The sequence below is a fragment of the Apium graveolens genome, chromosome 3 (assembly GCF_009905375.1).
Source record: "Apium graveolens cultivar Ventura chromosome 3, ASM990537v1, whole genome shotgun sequence".
NCBI classification, from domain to species: Eukaryota; Viridiplantae; Streptophyta; class Magnoliopsida; order Apiales; family Apiaceae; genus Apium; species Apium graveolens.
This window is the reverse complement of record NC_133649.1, coordinates 260,918,998-260,931,185: the sequence shown is the minus strand read 5'-3', so window position 1 is coordinate 260,931,185 and position 12,188 is coordinate 260,918,998.

The window sequence follows — 12,188 nt, the reverse complement described above, 5'->3', positions numbered from 1 at the left end:
ATAGTACGTTTTAAAGGGACTTAACGTCCATTTACGAAACATTAAAATACCTCGAATTTTTATTAAAACGATTTCCCAACGATCATATTCCCTCAACTATATTTTATTGTTCGAATAATAAATACTATATACCTATTCCTTTATTACGGGAGAAGTATACTCCAACGACTATTTATTTCAAACCTAATTAAACATTAAAGATTATTAATTACGTAGACATAAACTAGTTGAGGAATATTATTTTAAATATTCTTTTAGAGAGTAAACTCATTCGAGGTTTAATTATTTATCGATTATCTTTTAATTATTTATTATTCATTAAAGGGTTTGTTATTGATTTAAAAATCATAGATCCTGATTTAAAAATATAATTTATGATTTCGGAAAATCATCCGAATAATTTCAGATCGTCGGAGAAACTTTTCCCCTTATTAAATTATTTGTTGACAACGGTCAACTCACATCCTTAGCTTCCTCCGAAAATCTCAGAAGTACGTATATACATATATACATTTATATCTTAGTAAGATAAACTGTTTCTATCAACAATCAAAACGCTTGGGGAACTTCGATGTGGTTCGAGTTCTCGAGATTGATAGAATTCTTTTTAAAGGACAAGGGAGGGGTGGACTCTGGTACTATGTGTGCTAGATGGACTACCAAAGGTACTGCAGGCGAAGGTACTCTATGTACTCAGGAACTTGTGAAGTATGTGTATACCCAAAAATGGGACACGTAGCCCGAATGTGGCAAGGGTGATAACCGGGATACGAAGGTGTCGTCCTTCTACTAGTAGAAAAGGTTACTATTATCGTATTATGACTGATCATCGTATATGGTGGCTCCAACGAGTGTCCAAATTCTTCCAATTGGAATTGTGATGCAATACCGTAACCCAAGCTTAGGTGCTGGGATTACTATTAAGGTATTCGTAGGATAATAGAATCCCCTAAAGAATTGTTTTCATAAGAAGGTGTGTATCACCAAGGAAAACTATTTTCGAATAAAACATAATTATCATATATGATGCTTTACGTAAGTTATCATACAGTCATTTTCATATTGTACATTATTATGCTGGGCATTATAGCTCACACTTGTTTTCTTAAATTGACAACAGTGAATCAAGATGCCTTCCATGAGAACCACAGCCAGGAAACGGGTAGGAAATGGCCCGCTGTTCCGTAGATTGTTTGGTGTTGTACCACAGGTAGTCCGAATAAGCTGGATTAGTTTTCAGTTGTTTTTAGTTTGGCTTATTTATAAGTATGACTTATGTAAGGTAATAAAAAAGAAACGTATATTTGTCCGACGGACTTGCCTTACTTAAAGGTTACTCCCCGATAAGACTTAATCACTTTTGGGTTGTAATAATTATCACTTGATGGTTGAATTACTCTAGTTATGAATGGTTCGTTTCCAAGACAATAACCTGTAAGTGTGTGTGTGTGATAAATGTGGGGTCGTGAAGCGTGAGTATTTATATATTGTAGTGTGAGTTATGTGGTTGTAGTAGTTTAGATGGCGTGGTCTCCGAGATTCCTGACCCCGGATTTTGAGGCGCCACAGAAATGGTATCAGAGCCTTAGGTTATCAAATCTTGGAAATGATAGGATATAAAATACGTAGACATAGGAATAATAAAATAATCAATTAGAACTCAATTCGAGTTCGTCGTCGGGCTTCACGGTTAGTCTTGACAGTTTTACCCTCATGGGAATTTCGACTCTAAGTTAGTAACACCTTGCCTATTGTGTCAGGTACCAGTGGAGCCTATGAGGGAGGTTGACCCTATTGAGGATGTTATGGTTCCTGAGCGTGACCCTACTCCCGAGCCAGAGAACCCACCCATTGATGATTCAGATGATGACCCTACTGAGGATGTCCCAGAAGAGGAGACTGACCTTCCTGTCCCCATAGCTAATGGCGTTGAGATGACCCAGGGATATGGCATAGGCTGGAGGGATGTAGAGATGTACTCTCACCTAACTATTCGCTCTCCTACCCCACCCCCAGGGATTCAGAGCCCTATGCCCTATACTGATGATGATGACGAGGATGGGATATATGCGCAGGTCTACGAGGCTTACGACATATCCTCTAGCGACCCAGATTCACCTCTACCACTCCCGGCGACCATACATGTAGCTGTACACGACTGGATGGTGGCTCAGCTTAATGCTGAGATTACCGCGGCATCTGCTTGCATTGCGGAGTTACGCCAGGCCTTGACAGCTGAGAAAGCCATCAGACTAGGATACCCAGGGGATTTCATAGTTGCTTTCCCAGCCATAGCCCGCAGAGAGATCGATGGGATGAGCTCCGTACCAGGGTTCAGATGAGGATGACAGCGATTGGAGGATACATCCTGGTAGCTGATGCAGAGTTGATGTTGGCAGGAACGATGAGGAGGGTGCGTGACCTCACACGCAGTGACGATGACTAGATATGGACCTTGAAGAAGGCTTGGTGACTTGTCACCAATTTTGAAAGGATAACTGGTAGTAAATAGCGTTCCTAACCCTTCAGGGTACATGGCTTATGTATTTGCATTTCAGTATTCAAGACAAGTAGTAATGTATTGTAATCAGGACATGCATAAACTTACACTACTAGAAAAAGTAGAATAACATCGCCTCTTAGACATTAGTTGCTTTTTTGACCGATGTAAAAGGTGTTTTTTACATCAGTTTTGGGCAACCGATGTCTTTTGTAGTTATAAACATCAGTTTTTTAGCCCAACCGATGTTATAGGTCTATTTTAAAAAAATTAATCAACGCGCCTTCCCGTTTCCCCTCCCTTAGTCAAATATTTCATTCCCTCTTTAAACTCCCCCCGTTTTTTACCTTCTAAAATTTTAAGTACTTATTTCCCCCTCTTCTTTTTTTAACTTTACACTAAAAATCAAAATCAAAATACACATATGCAGATCTAAAAACTTAAAACCAAAAATAAAAAAGAACAACTTTCATCTCTCTCGAAGAACAACTTTCTCGAGAAAAAAAGTCCTTCTATCTGCAGATTGTGCTCTATGGAAGACTCGATCATCTCCTCTCTTTATGTTCTCTCTGGTCTCTCTGCTCGCTCTACTCTCTATTTCGGTCGGAGTTTGAAAAGGTGGAGTTTGAAAAGGTCGGAGGTTGAATTGGGTACGCTCAAATCTAAGTTAAAAGGTTAAAGATGTGAAGACTTAAAGCTCAAATCAGAGTTTAAAGCTCAAGTCGTAGGTCAATCTTGAATTAAGTAAGCCTAAAACCCTAATTTTTAATTTGGGGATTTCGATTTGAAACCTAGTTTGAATAATTGTTTCAATTGAGCATGTTAATCTTTTTTTAGTTGAGTAGTTGTTTGAATTTTTTATATACATTTTATATGTAGTGTGTGTAAGTGTTATCTAATCTTGTGCAAGACTCACTGAGTTATTATTAATGTATATATATGTGTATTTATGTGTTTATATTTTGTAATTTATCAGCTGATGGGTGGATAGACATCAGCCCCTACTTCAGTAATTGATTGTGGTCTTGAGGTTTTTGGTGATTTAGCAAAAATTTGTCCTGCATTTTTTTCTATTTTCAGATGTGTAGAATACCTTGAATTATGCCCCCCTCTCCCCCACCCCTCTCTCTCAAATTGTGCTTTCATTTTGTTTATGCAATTATCCTCAAAAGTCCTGTATGGGCTTTGTTCATCTATATTCAACTTTTTCTGAATATCTTGTTTGTTTCTAGATATCTGGAAAGTTATTTGATTCTGGCCCAAGACGAAGCACTAGACTTTCCGGGGAATCGGGACCCAACATAGGCTCAAACGCCATATTATTTACTGGAAATGGAACCAACCATGCTAAGCATCTCGGTGTCTCAAAGTTGAGCTCTATTTCATTTCATTCTGTGACATTTAGAAAGGGGCAAGCTCGGGCTTCTGAAACTTTTGATGAAGGTGCTATAGTTTGATCATTTCATGTTTCAGTTTTTAGCTTCCTTGTTTACTGTGGACGTTCTCCATATTTTTACTGATTACATTTAGCACAACTATGCAAGTTTGAACAAGGGAGTTGCAAGATTTCATATAATTAATTCTTTGAGATATATAAGATGATCATTATGAAAACTTAAAAGTATATTTTATGGGTGCATAACTGTACATTATAGTACATGTTTGATTCTAGTCGAGTATATATTAATATGGAGCCGTCTTCTATGCAAGCAAGAAATAATAAGTGACTCACCTCCATATTTCGGCTCTACCCTGAGTAGTATCTCCAAACAGGTTTGTCCATCAGCGATGGCTGGATGGGGCTTTCATGTTTTACTACCTGAATTTGTCCATTTAGAAGTCCCAGTCAAGTAGTTCTTGATAAAATTTACAATTTAATCATTATTTAAGATGTATCTACCTTCCTTGTCCCTCATAATTTTATTTAACCCTTTTTAAGGTTGCCTTTTTAATTTTAAGAATTTCCTTTGTCTTATTTATTTCCAAAATTATATCACTTGTACTGTTTTTGCTCTATCAAGCTAATTATGCCAATTTTCAATGTTTTAGGGGTTCAACATGAGAGTTATGATGATTTATATCAACGCATGACAACAACTTTTACCCCATCGCTTGCATGTGATAACAAATCTCATGAATAAGGGATCTTATTGGCCTGGGGGGGGGCTATTCTGAGTGAGTCACAATATCAGACTTGGTTTCAAGTCTGATGATTTACATCCAAGTCTGATGTTGCTTTCAATGTCTGATGTTGAATAAAAATAGACATTGATATAAGATCCCTGGAGTGTCATTTTCGTTGATATGTCTGATGATTTACCGGAGGATCGCGATCCTGTTCATTCCTGGAGTGTCATTTTGGTTGTTTTGTTCTTCGTTGTTGCAGGTTCGAGTTTCGCCTTGCGTTTCGGTTTTTATTTTATTTTATCTTGCTTTTAAAATTTTTTGTTTAGTGAAATATTGAAAACATGTTAGGTTTGTGCAGTTTTAGCTTTCAGTTGAGTTTCGAGTTTTGCATTATGTGCTGGTTATTATATTTTTGCAAGTTGTCAGATTCTGTCAAATTATTGCCTATTTGGAGAATAATTTGATTATCATATGGTCCTCGTGTTGGATGAACGAGTCACGAGGAATGATTATGTAGAAATGTCATCAGTAGGTTTGGAATTAAGGGTTTGGTACTTGAAATTATTCTCTCAGCTCTCAAAATATGTGCTTCAATTATTTTTTTTAAGTTTCGCCTACTTAATAAATTAAATCTCATTATCTGGCAAGAACTAGGTTTCATAGTAGATTTTTTGATGCCATTAGAAACGAGGAAGGAGTTTAAACTGAAAAGTGGACAATCGTATTTATATTACATGGAATGTTTTCATATACTTGTAGGACTTATATCATATTCACAAACTTACAGAAATTCTGGACGGTTTGTCAATTACCTTAATTATCTCGGGAGCGAATATCTCTAAGCAGATCGAGGAAATGAAAATGAAAGTGAGGGATTTTAGCAACTACAACCAATCTAGTACAATAGCGCAACACATGTAAGCAACAGATAATTAAATATTTTAACCATAAGTCAATTGTTAGTATGGCCTCATAGTGCCTTATAGTGTATGTGTAGAGGAGCTACCAGACAGGTTGAACTATGTTAATGATGTTTGCGGCTGGGAGATATGCATCACACTATAGTTTCTGCTATTACATATTATTTGTATATTCATGTACAGACTAAAAGAGAACTAACTGTATAGCGGTTTTTCTTTATTATCAAGCATCTCACTTGAGTCGCTAATTTGCAGCACTCTATGTAAATATTGAATGTGACCAAACCAGTCCTTTGATAAAGAAACTGTACATACAACCACCTAATGCTACTCGTATACTGTTACCTGATGGTAGACACTTGGCTTATTAGGAGCGAGGTGTTCCAGCTGGCAGCTCTAGATTTTCCATAATTGCTCCATATTCTTTTCTCTCATCTCGGATTGCAGGTTCAAATACGTTACTTCATATTCTTTGTAGTGACTCTGCAGGAGTTTATTTTGGACAGTTTGATAATTTTTAGACATATGTCTATTCTTCGTGCAAATAGGAATACCTGGTATTAAGATATCACTTCTGCAAGAGTTTGGTGTTCGTCTAATAACATATGATCTTCCGGGGCTTGGGGAGAGTGATCCTCATCCTAACAGGAATCTCAAGTCATCAGCTGATGATGTGTTGCACCTATCATATGCCGTGGGCGTTACTGACAAGTTTTGGGTGATGGGATATTCTGGTGTAAGCTTGCATGCTTGGGCTATGCTTAGATATATTCCTGATAGAGTTGCAGGTACTTTGACATTTTATTTAATTAATTATATCCAAAACTATCTAATTTTTAAATATTTGATAGTGTGAAATATCTGTAAGGGTAACTATGGCTGTAATGCAACAATGGATTAGCACATTGCTTGTGTTTGTCAAAAAATGAAAGGATGAATGTGGTGCTTAAAACTTAAAACTAATCTAGCACACGAATATTAGCACACTGCTTGTGCTTGTGTTAGATATATTCCTAATAGAGTTACAGGTACTTTGACATTTTATTTAATTAATTATATCCAAAACTATCTAATTTTTAAATATTTGATATTGTGAAATACTCCTACGGACATTGAAAGCAACATCAGACTTGGATGTATCATATTAACTGTCTATCTTCGAATGGAAAAGTCCAGTTGGAAAAAGGTATTTTCTTCACTTGCTTTTTCTTGAAGAGATGGACTAGGCCACCAGTTTTGTTTAAGCTTGGTTTGGTCATGCCTTGGACATAGAATAAAAGTATATTGGCTTGAGTTCTAGTGTCACTGGTCTTTTAGTTCAGGTCATAATTTTCTAGTTTCACTAGTCTTAAATCATTTTGTTATTGAATACAAAATGTAATCCAATTAATGAATTCTTCCTTACATATTTAGGTTCATTTAAAGAATTTGGCACTATAAATTATAAGTCCACTATAAAAATCTTGGGATATGGTACTTCAGGAGTGTCAAATGTTGATTCCTTATTTTGATGTTGGTCCACTATAAATTTGAGCTGATGCAGGAGACCCTGTATCTTACAGTGATTCTAATTGACAGGTTTTTGGCCATTCAACCTGGTTCGGAAAAAGCTCCAACTGGTTGGGATTACAGCTCTTCTTCTCTCCTGCAAGTATGAAGAAGTGGTCGTCCCGATTGTTGAAGATCTTATTGTGATCTCTGACAGGGCATACAATAGAATAGAAGTCCTTGAAATGGTAATTTTAAAACTTTTTTTTGATTTATTTGCTCTGTATATTGAGTATGAGTGTTATCTTATACAATATAAGAGGAGATGTTTAAGTTATTGCTTATGCTATGACTTAAAATGGTTGATTTTTGTTATAGGATGGAATCAGTGTTTTGAGTTTTGTTGCTCGAGAAAAGTCTTGCTCAAGAAACCCGTAAACCTGATCATAGGCTACTTGTGTCGGTAAACAATCATAGGCGTCAACTAGCAACTAGTCTTGAGACAGTAAAGTGGCAGGTGAATGTCATGCCTTTTTTGGTGTTTTTCTTTGTTTTTGTTGTTTTAGGATAGTTATTTGTTACTGTTTTAATATCTTGAGGTATTCTACAACAAAATTAATTCCTCTCAGGTCTGTCAAAAACTTATTATCATCATAAGGGACCAGAGGCTACATGAGCTTTACTAAGGAGTGGGAAGATGCAGAAGAACAAGGGCGTTCCTCAAATGATATTTTACATGCTATTGTCGGTATCAAGTCAAATTCTTTGTATAGATAGTAGTAGAATATATGGACGGATATGTGTAGTACTTGATATTTGGATTAGATGAAACCATTGTACCGGATGTTTGAATATTGGTTGTTAGATTAATGGATAACTGGTATTGTGCATCAATTGGTTTTGGTAGTTCATTGGTTTCTGGAATCTATATTTTTAAAATATACATTAATAAAACAGGTACAAACATCATTACAATGGAAAATGATGTCTGTCAAAGCTTAATACATCAATTCTAGTTGACCATTGACATCACTAAAAACCGATGTTAAATACTACATCAAAAAAAATCTTAAAATAAAAAACTGATGTTATTAAGCATTATAGACATCAGTTTGTTACAAATAGACATCGGTTACCAATTAAGAACCGATGTCAAAGGTATTGTTAACATCGATTTTTGACAAAAACTATTGTTATTGTTACTAGTAACATTAGTTTATTGGTTAAATTAAAAGATTTTGCTTAGCTTACATATATTTAAATTGATAAAAATATCATATTATGATGATATATGAAGATTAGATATGCATGAGAAATTTAATATCAAGAAACAGAAATCGGTTTTAAACAAAGAACTGATGTTATATGATATATTTAACATCAGTTTAAAACCAATGTTAAATGGGGGGTCTTTAACATCACCCACGAAGACATCAGATTTTTGCATTTATAGACATCGGTTTTTAGCCGATGTCTATTGACGTTTTTCTAGTAGTGTTAGCTAGTTGTTTTGTCCCCCAAGATATAAGTGGGAGACCTTACGAAATATATATCTAAGCAGTTATTAAGAAATGGATGTTCATATTATTGCACTTAAAAGGGAAAACATGCTAGATAATGAATGACATGCTTACATATGAATAAATTAATCCAACCGTTATAATTACAACTATGTTGACAAATTTTCATTATCAGAACAATGCCACCCCGTAGAAGAGGAACCAGGGCACAACCCGCAGAATCTGTTAACCAACAACGAGATGAACCTGACCCTGTAGTGAATGAAGACAGTAAAGAGGACCTAGACTATAATGAATATGATGAAGAAGATTATGTAGAAGAAGAGGCTGAGGATACCCATTAGGGAGGGAAACCCATGAATGATTTATGGAACTGTTAAGAGCAAATCTGAACCAACAGCCTATTCCATCATAGCCACATGCTTCCCAACAGACTGCAGCCACTGCCTTTAGGGCCTTCAAATCTATCAAACCCCAAGAGTTTCTAGGATCTGCCAACCCCGTGGAAGCATGGGCCTGGCTCAAAGAGATAGAGAAGTCCTTCGAGATACTAGGTGTTAAGGAACGACACAAGACCATTTTCGCTTCTTACATGCTGAAAGGAGAAGCTAACTACTGGTGGGAGTCCAAACGAAACCTAGAGACTGATATTGTGATCCCATTGGATAGATTTACCCGACTGTTCTTAGACAAGTATTTCCCTAGGTTTATGGAGACCCAGATGGAGATTAATTTTCTGGAATTAAACCAGGATAAGATGACTGTGGCAGAATATGAGGCCAAGTTTACTGAGTTGTTGAGATTTGTGCCTGAGTTTGTGAACACCGAAGAGAAGAAAGCGCGAAGGTTTCAGCTTGGTCTGAAACAGTGGATACAAAACCGAGTGGCGGTGTCAGAGTTGACAGACTATGCCACCTTAGTGCAGAAAGCCTCGATTGTTGAAGCTAGAAGTGAGCAGAGTGTGAAGGAAAAGGAAAATAGGAAGAGAAATATAGGGAGCCAAGGGATAGGAACTGGGAACAGGAGCCTTCCAAGCAGGTTCGTCAGGGGAGCGGTGTCCCAACCTGCACGAGACCCCGGATTCAGAAAGGCCCCGAGTGAGAGTGTTGGCCAGGGTGGCAGACAATCTAGGGCCACATTTCATTGCCAACCCCGCGCCCGAATACCGGAGTGTCAAACCTGTAAGAGAAGACACCTTGGAGTGTGTACCCAGACGAGAGCCCCTCTAAAATGTTACAGGTGTGACCAAGTCGGACACCTTGCCAACAACTGCACCCGACCCAATGTAACGTGTTTCCAATGTGGAAAGGTAGTACACATGAGAAAGGATTGCCCGACATTGAAGCCCCCAGCCTCAGGGATGAGCATAGCTGCATCCAACCGACCCCCAGCTGCCAAGACCTTCAATATGACTATTCAGGATGCTGTCCGAAATACTGGTGTGATAGCAGGTACCCTTTTGTTAAATTCCGAACATGCAAATGTCTTATTTGATTTTGGAGAAACCAAGTCATTTATATCTAAAGATTTTTCTAAAAAGTTAAACTTAATGCAATACCCTTACATGAGATATTACAAGTGGAAATAGCAAACAAAGAAATAATTCCTATAAATCATGTACACCCTAAGTGCAAGTTGAAATTGGAAGGGAAGGTCTTCGAGGTTGACCTAATTCCATTTGCGTTAGGAGAATTTGATGTAATCCTAGGAATGGATTGGTTATCCAGTAACGGAGCGCAAATAGATTGTGAACGGAAGAGGGTAAAAATAAGAGTGCAAAATGAAAAAGAAGTAGTGTTTAGAGGTCAATGATAGAACCAGAAATTTATGACCATGCTACAGACAAAAAGGTTGTTAAGAAAGGGTAACGAGGCCTATTTGGCTTATGTGGTAGATACCAAGAAGGAAGTCCCTAAAATACATGACATACCCTGTAGTAAACGAATTCGAGGATGTGTTTCCAAAAAACTTACCAGGATTGCCACCTGACAGGGAAATAGAATTTGCTATAGAATTAGCACCATGAACGCCACCAGTATCCAAGGCCCCATATAGGCTAGCCCCAGTTGAGATGAAGGAACTAGCTTCTCAACTGCAAGAGTTATTAGATAATGGAATGATAAGACCCAGTGTGTCGCCATGGGGAGCGCCAGTACTGTTCGTAAAGAAAAAGGATGGCAGTATGAGATTATGCATAGACTATCGAGAGCTGAATAATCTGACTATTAAGAATATGTACCCTCTCCCCAGGATTGATGACCTATTCGACCAACTCAAGGGAGCTGTACATTTTTCCAAAATAGATTTGAGAACAGGGTATCAACAGTTGAAAATCAAACCGGAAGATATACCGAAGACTGCTTTTCGCACTAGGTATGGGCACTATGAGTTCTTAGTCATGTCATTTGGATTAACCAATGCACCCGCAACCTTTATGGATTTGATGAACCGAGTGTTCAAAAAGTACCTGGATATATGTGTGATAGTTTTTATAGATGATATTCTGATCTACTTAAAGACAGAGCAAGAACATGCAGAACATTTGAGGATAGTCTTAGAAATCTTGAGGAATGAGAAATTGTATGCCAAGTTCTCAAAGTGCGAGTTTTGGTTATGAGAAGTTCAGTTTTTAGGACATGTGGTGAGTAGAAAAGGAGTTTTAGTTGACCTGCCAAAATAGAGGCGGTATCCAACTGGGAAAGACCAACTACCCCAACAGAGGTTAGGAGTTTTATGGGTTTAGCAGGATATTACCGAAGATTCGTGCAAGATTTTTCTAAGATAGCCGGTCCACTGACTAGACTTACCCGGAAGACAGAAAAGTTTGTATGGATAGAGAAATGTGAGGAGAGTTTTCAAGAGCTGAAAAGGAGGCTGGTGTCAGCACTAGTGCTCGCTCTTCCCGATGGAAAGGGAGAGTTTGTAATATATAGCGATGCATCGCTTAAAGGATTAGGATGTGTACTGATGCAGCACGGCAAAGTTATAGCGTATGCCTCTCGGCAATTGAAGGAGTATGAGAGCAGATACCCGACGCATGATCTAGAATTAGCAGCCATAATGTTTGCCCTAAAAATTTAGAGACACTACCTATACGGTGAGAAATGCGAGATCTACACTGACCATAAAAGCCTCAAATATATTTTCACTCAGAAGGAACTGAACATGAGACAGAGGAGATGGTTAGAGTTGATAAAGGACTACGAATGTGAAATTTTGTATCACCCGGATAAAGCCAATATGGTGGTTGACGCCCTTAGTAGGAAGGAAAGACTGAAGATGATAATGACATTGGAGGAGCTAATTAAAGAATTCGAGAAGATGGAAATTGACGTGAGAATGACCGGTAAGAGAACGGAAGGATTATTTGAGATTAAGCTAGTACCGGAGCTAACTGAAAAGATACGAGTATGTCAGGAAAAGAAGATGAGTGAAGAAAGAGGAACATTGACCGGTGAAGAAGTGAGATGCAAGAAGGACGAGAAAGGGATCATGAGGTATGCATCCCGAATTTGGATTCCAAATGTGCAAGAGTTAAAGGATGAGCTGCTGCATGAAGGGCACAACTCCAGATATTCAATCCACCCTAGGAAGTACGAAGATGTACCGTGACCTTAAGGAATATTATTGGTG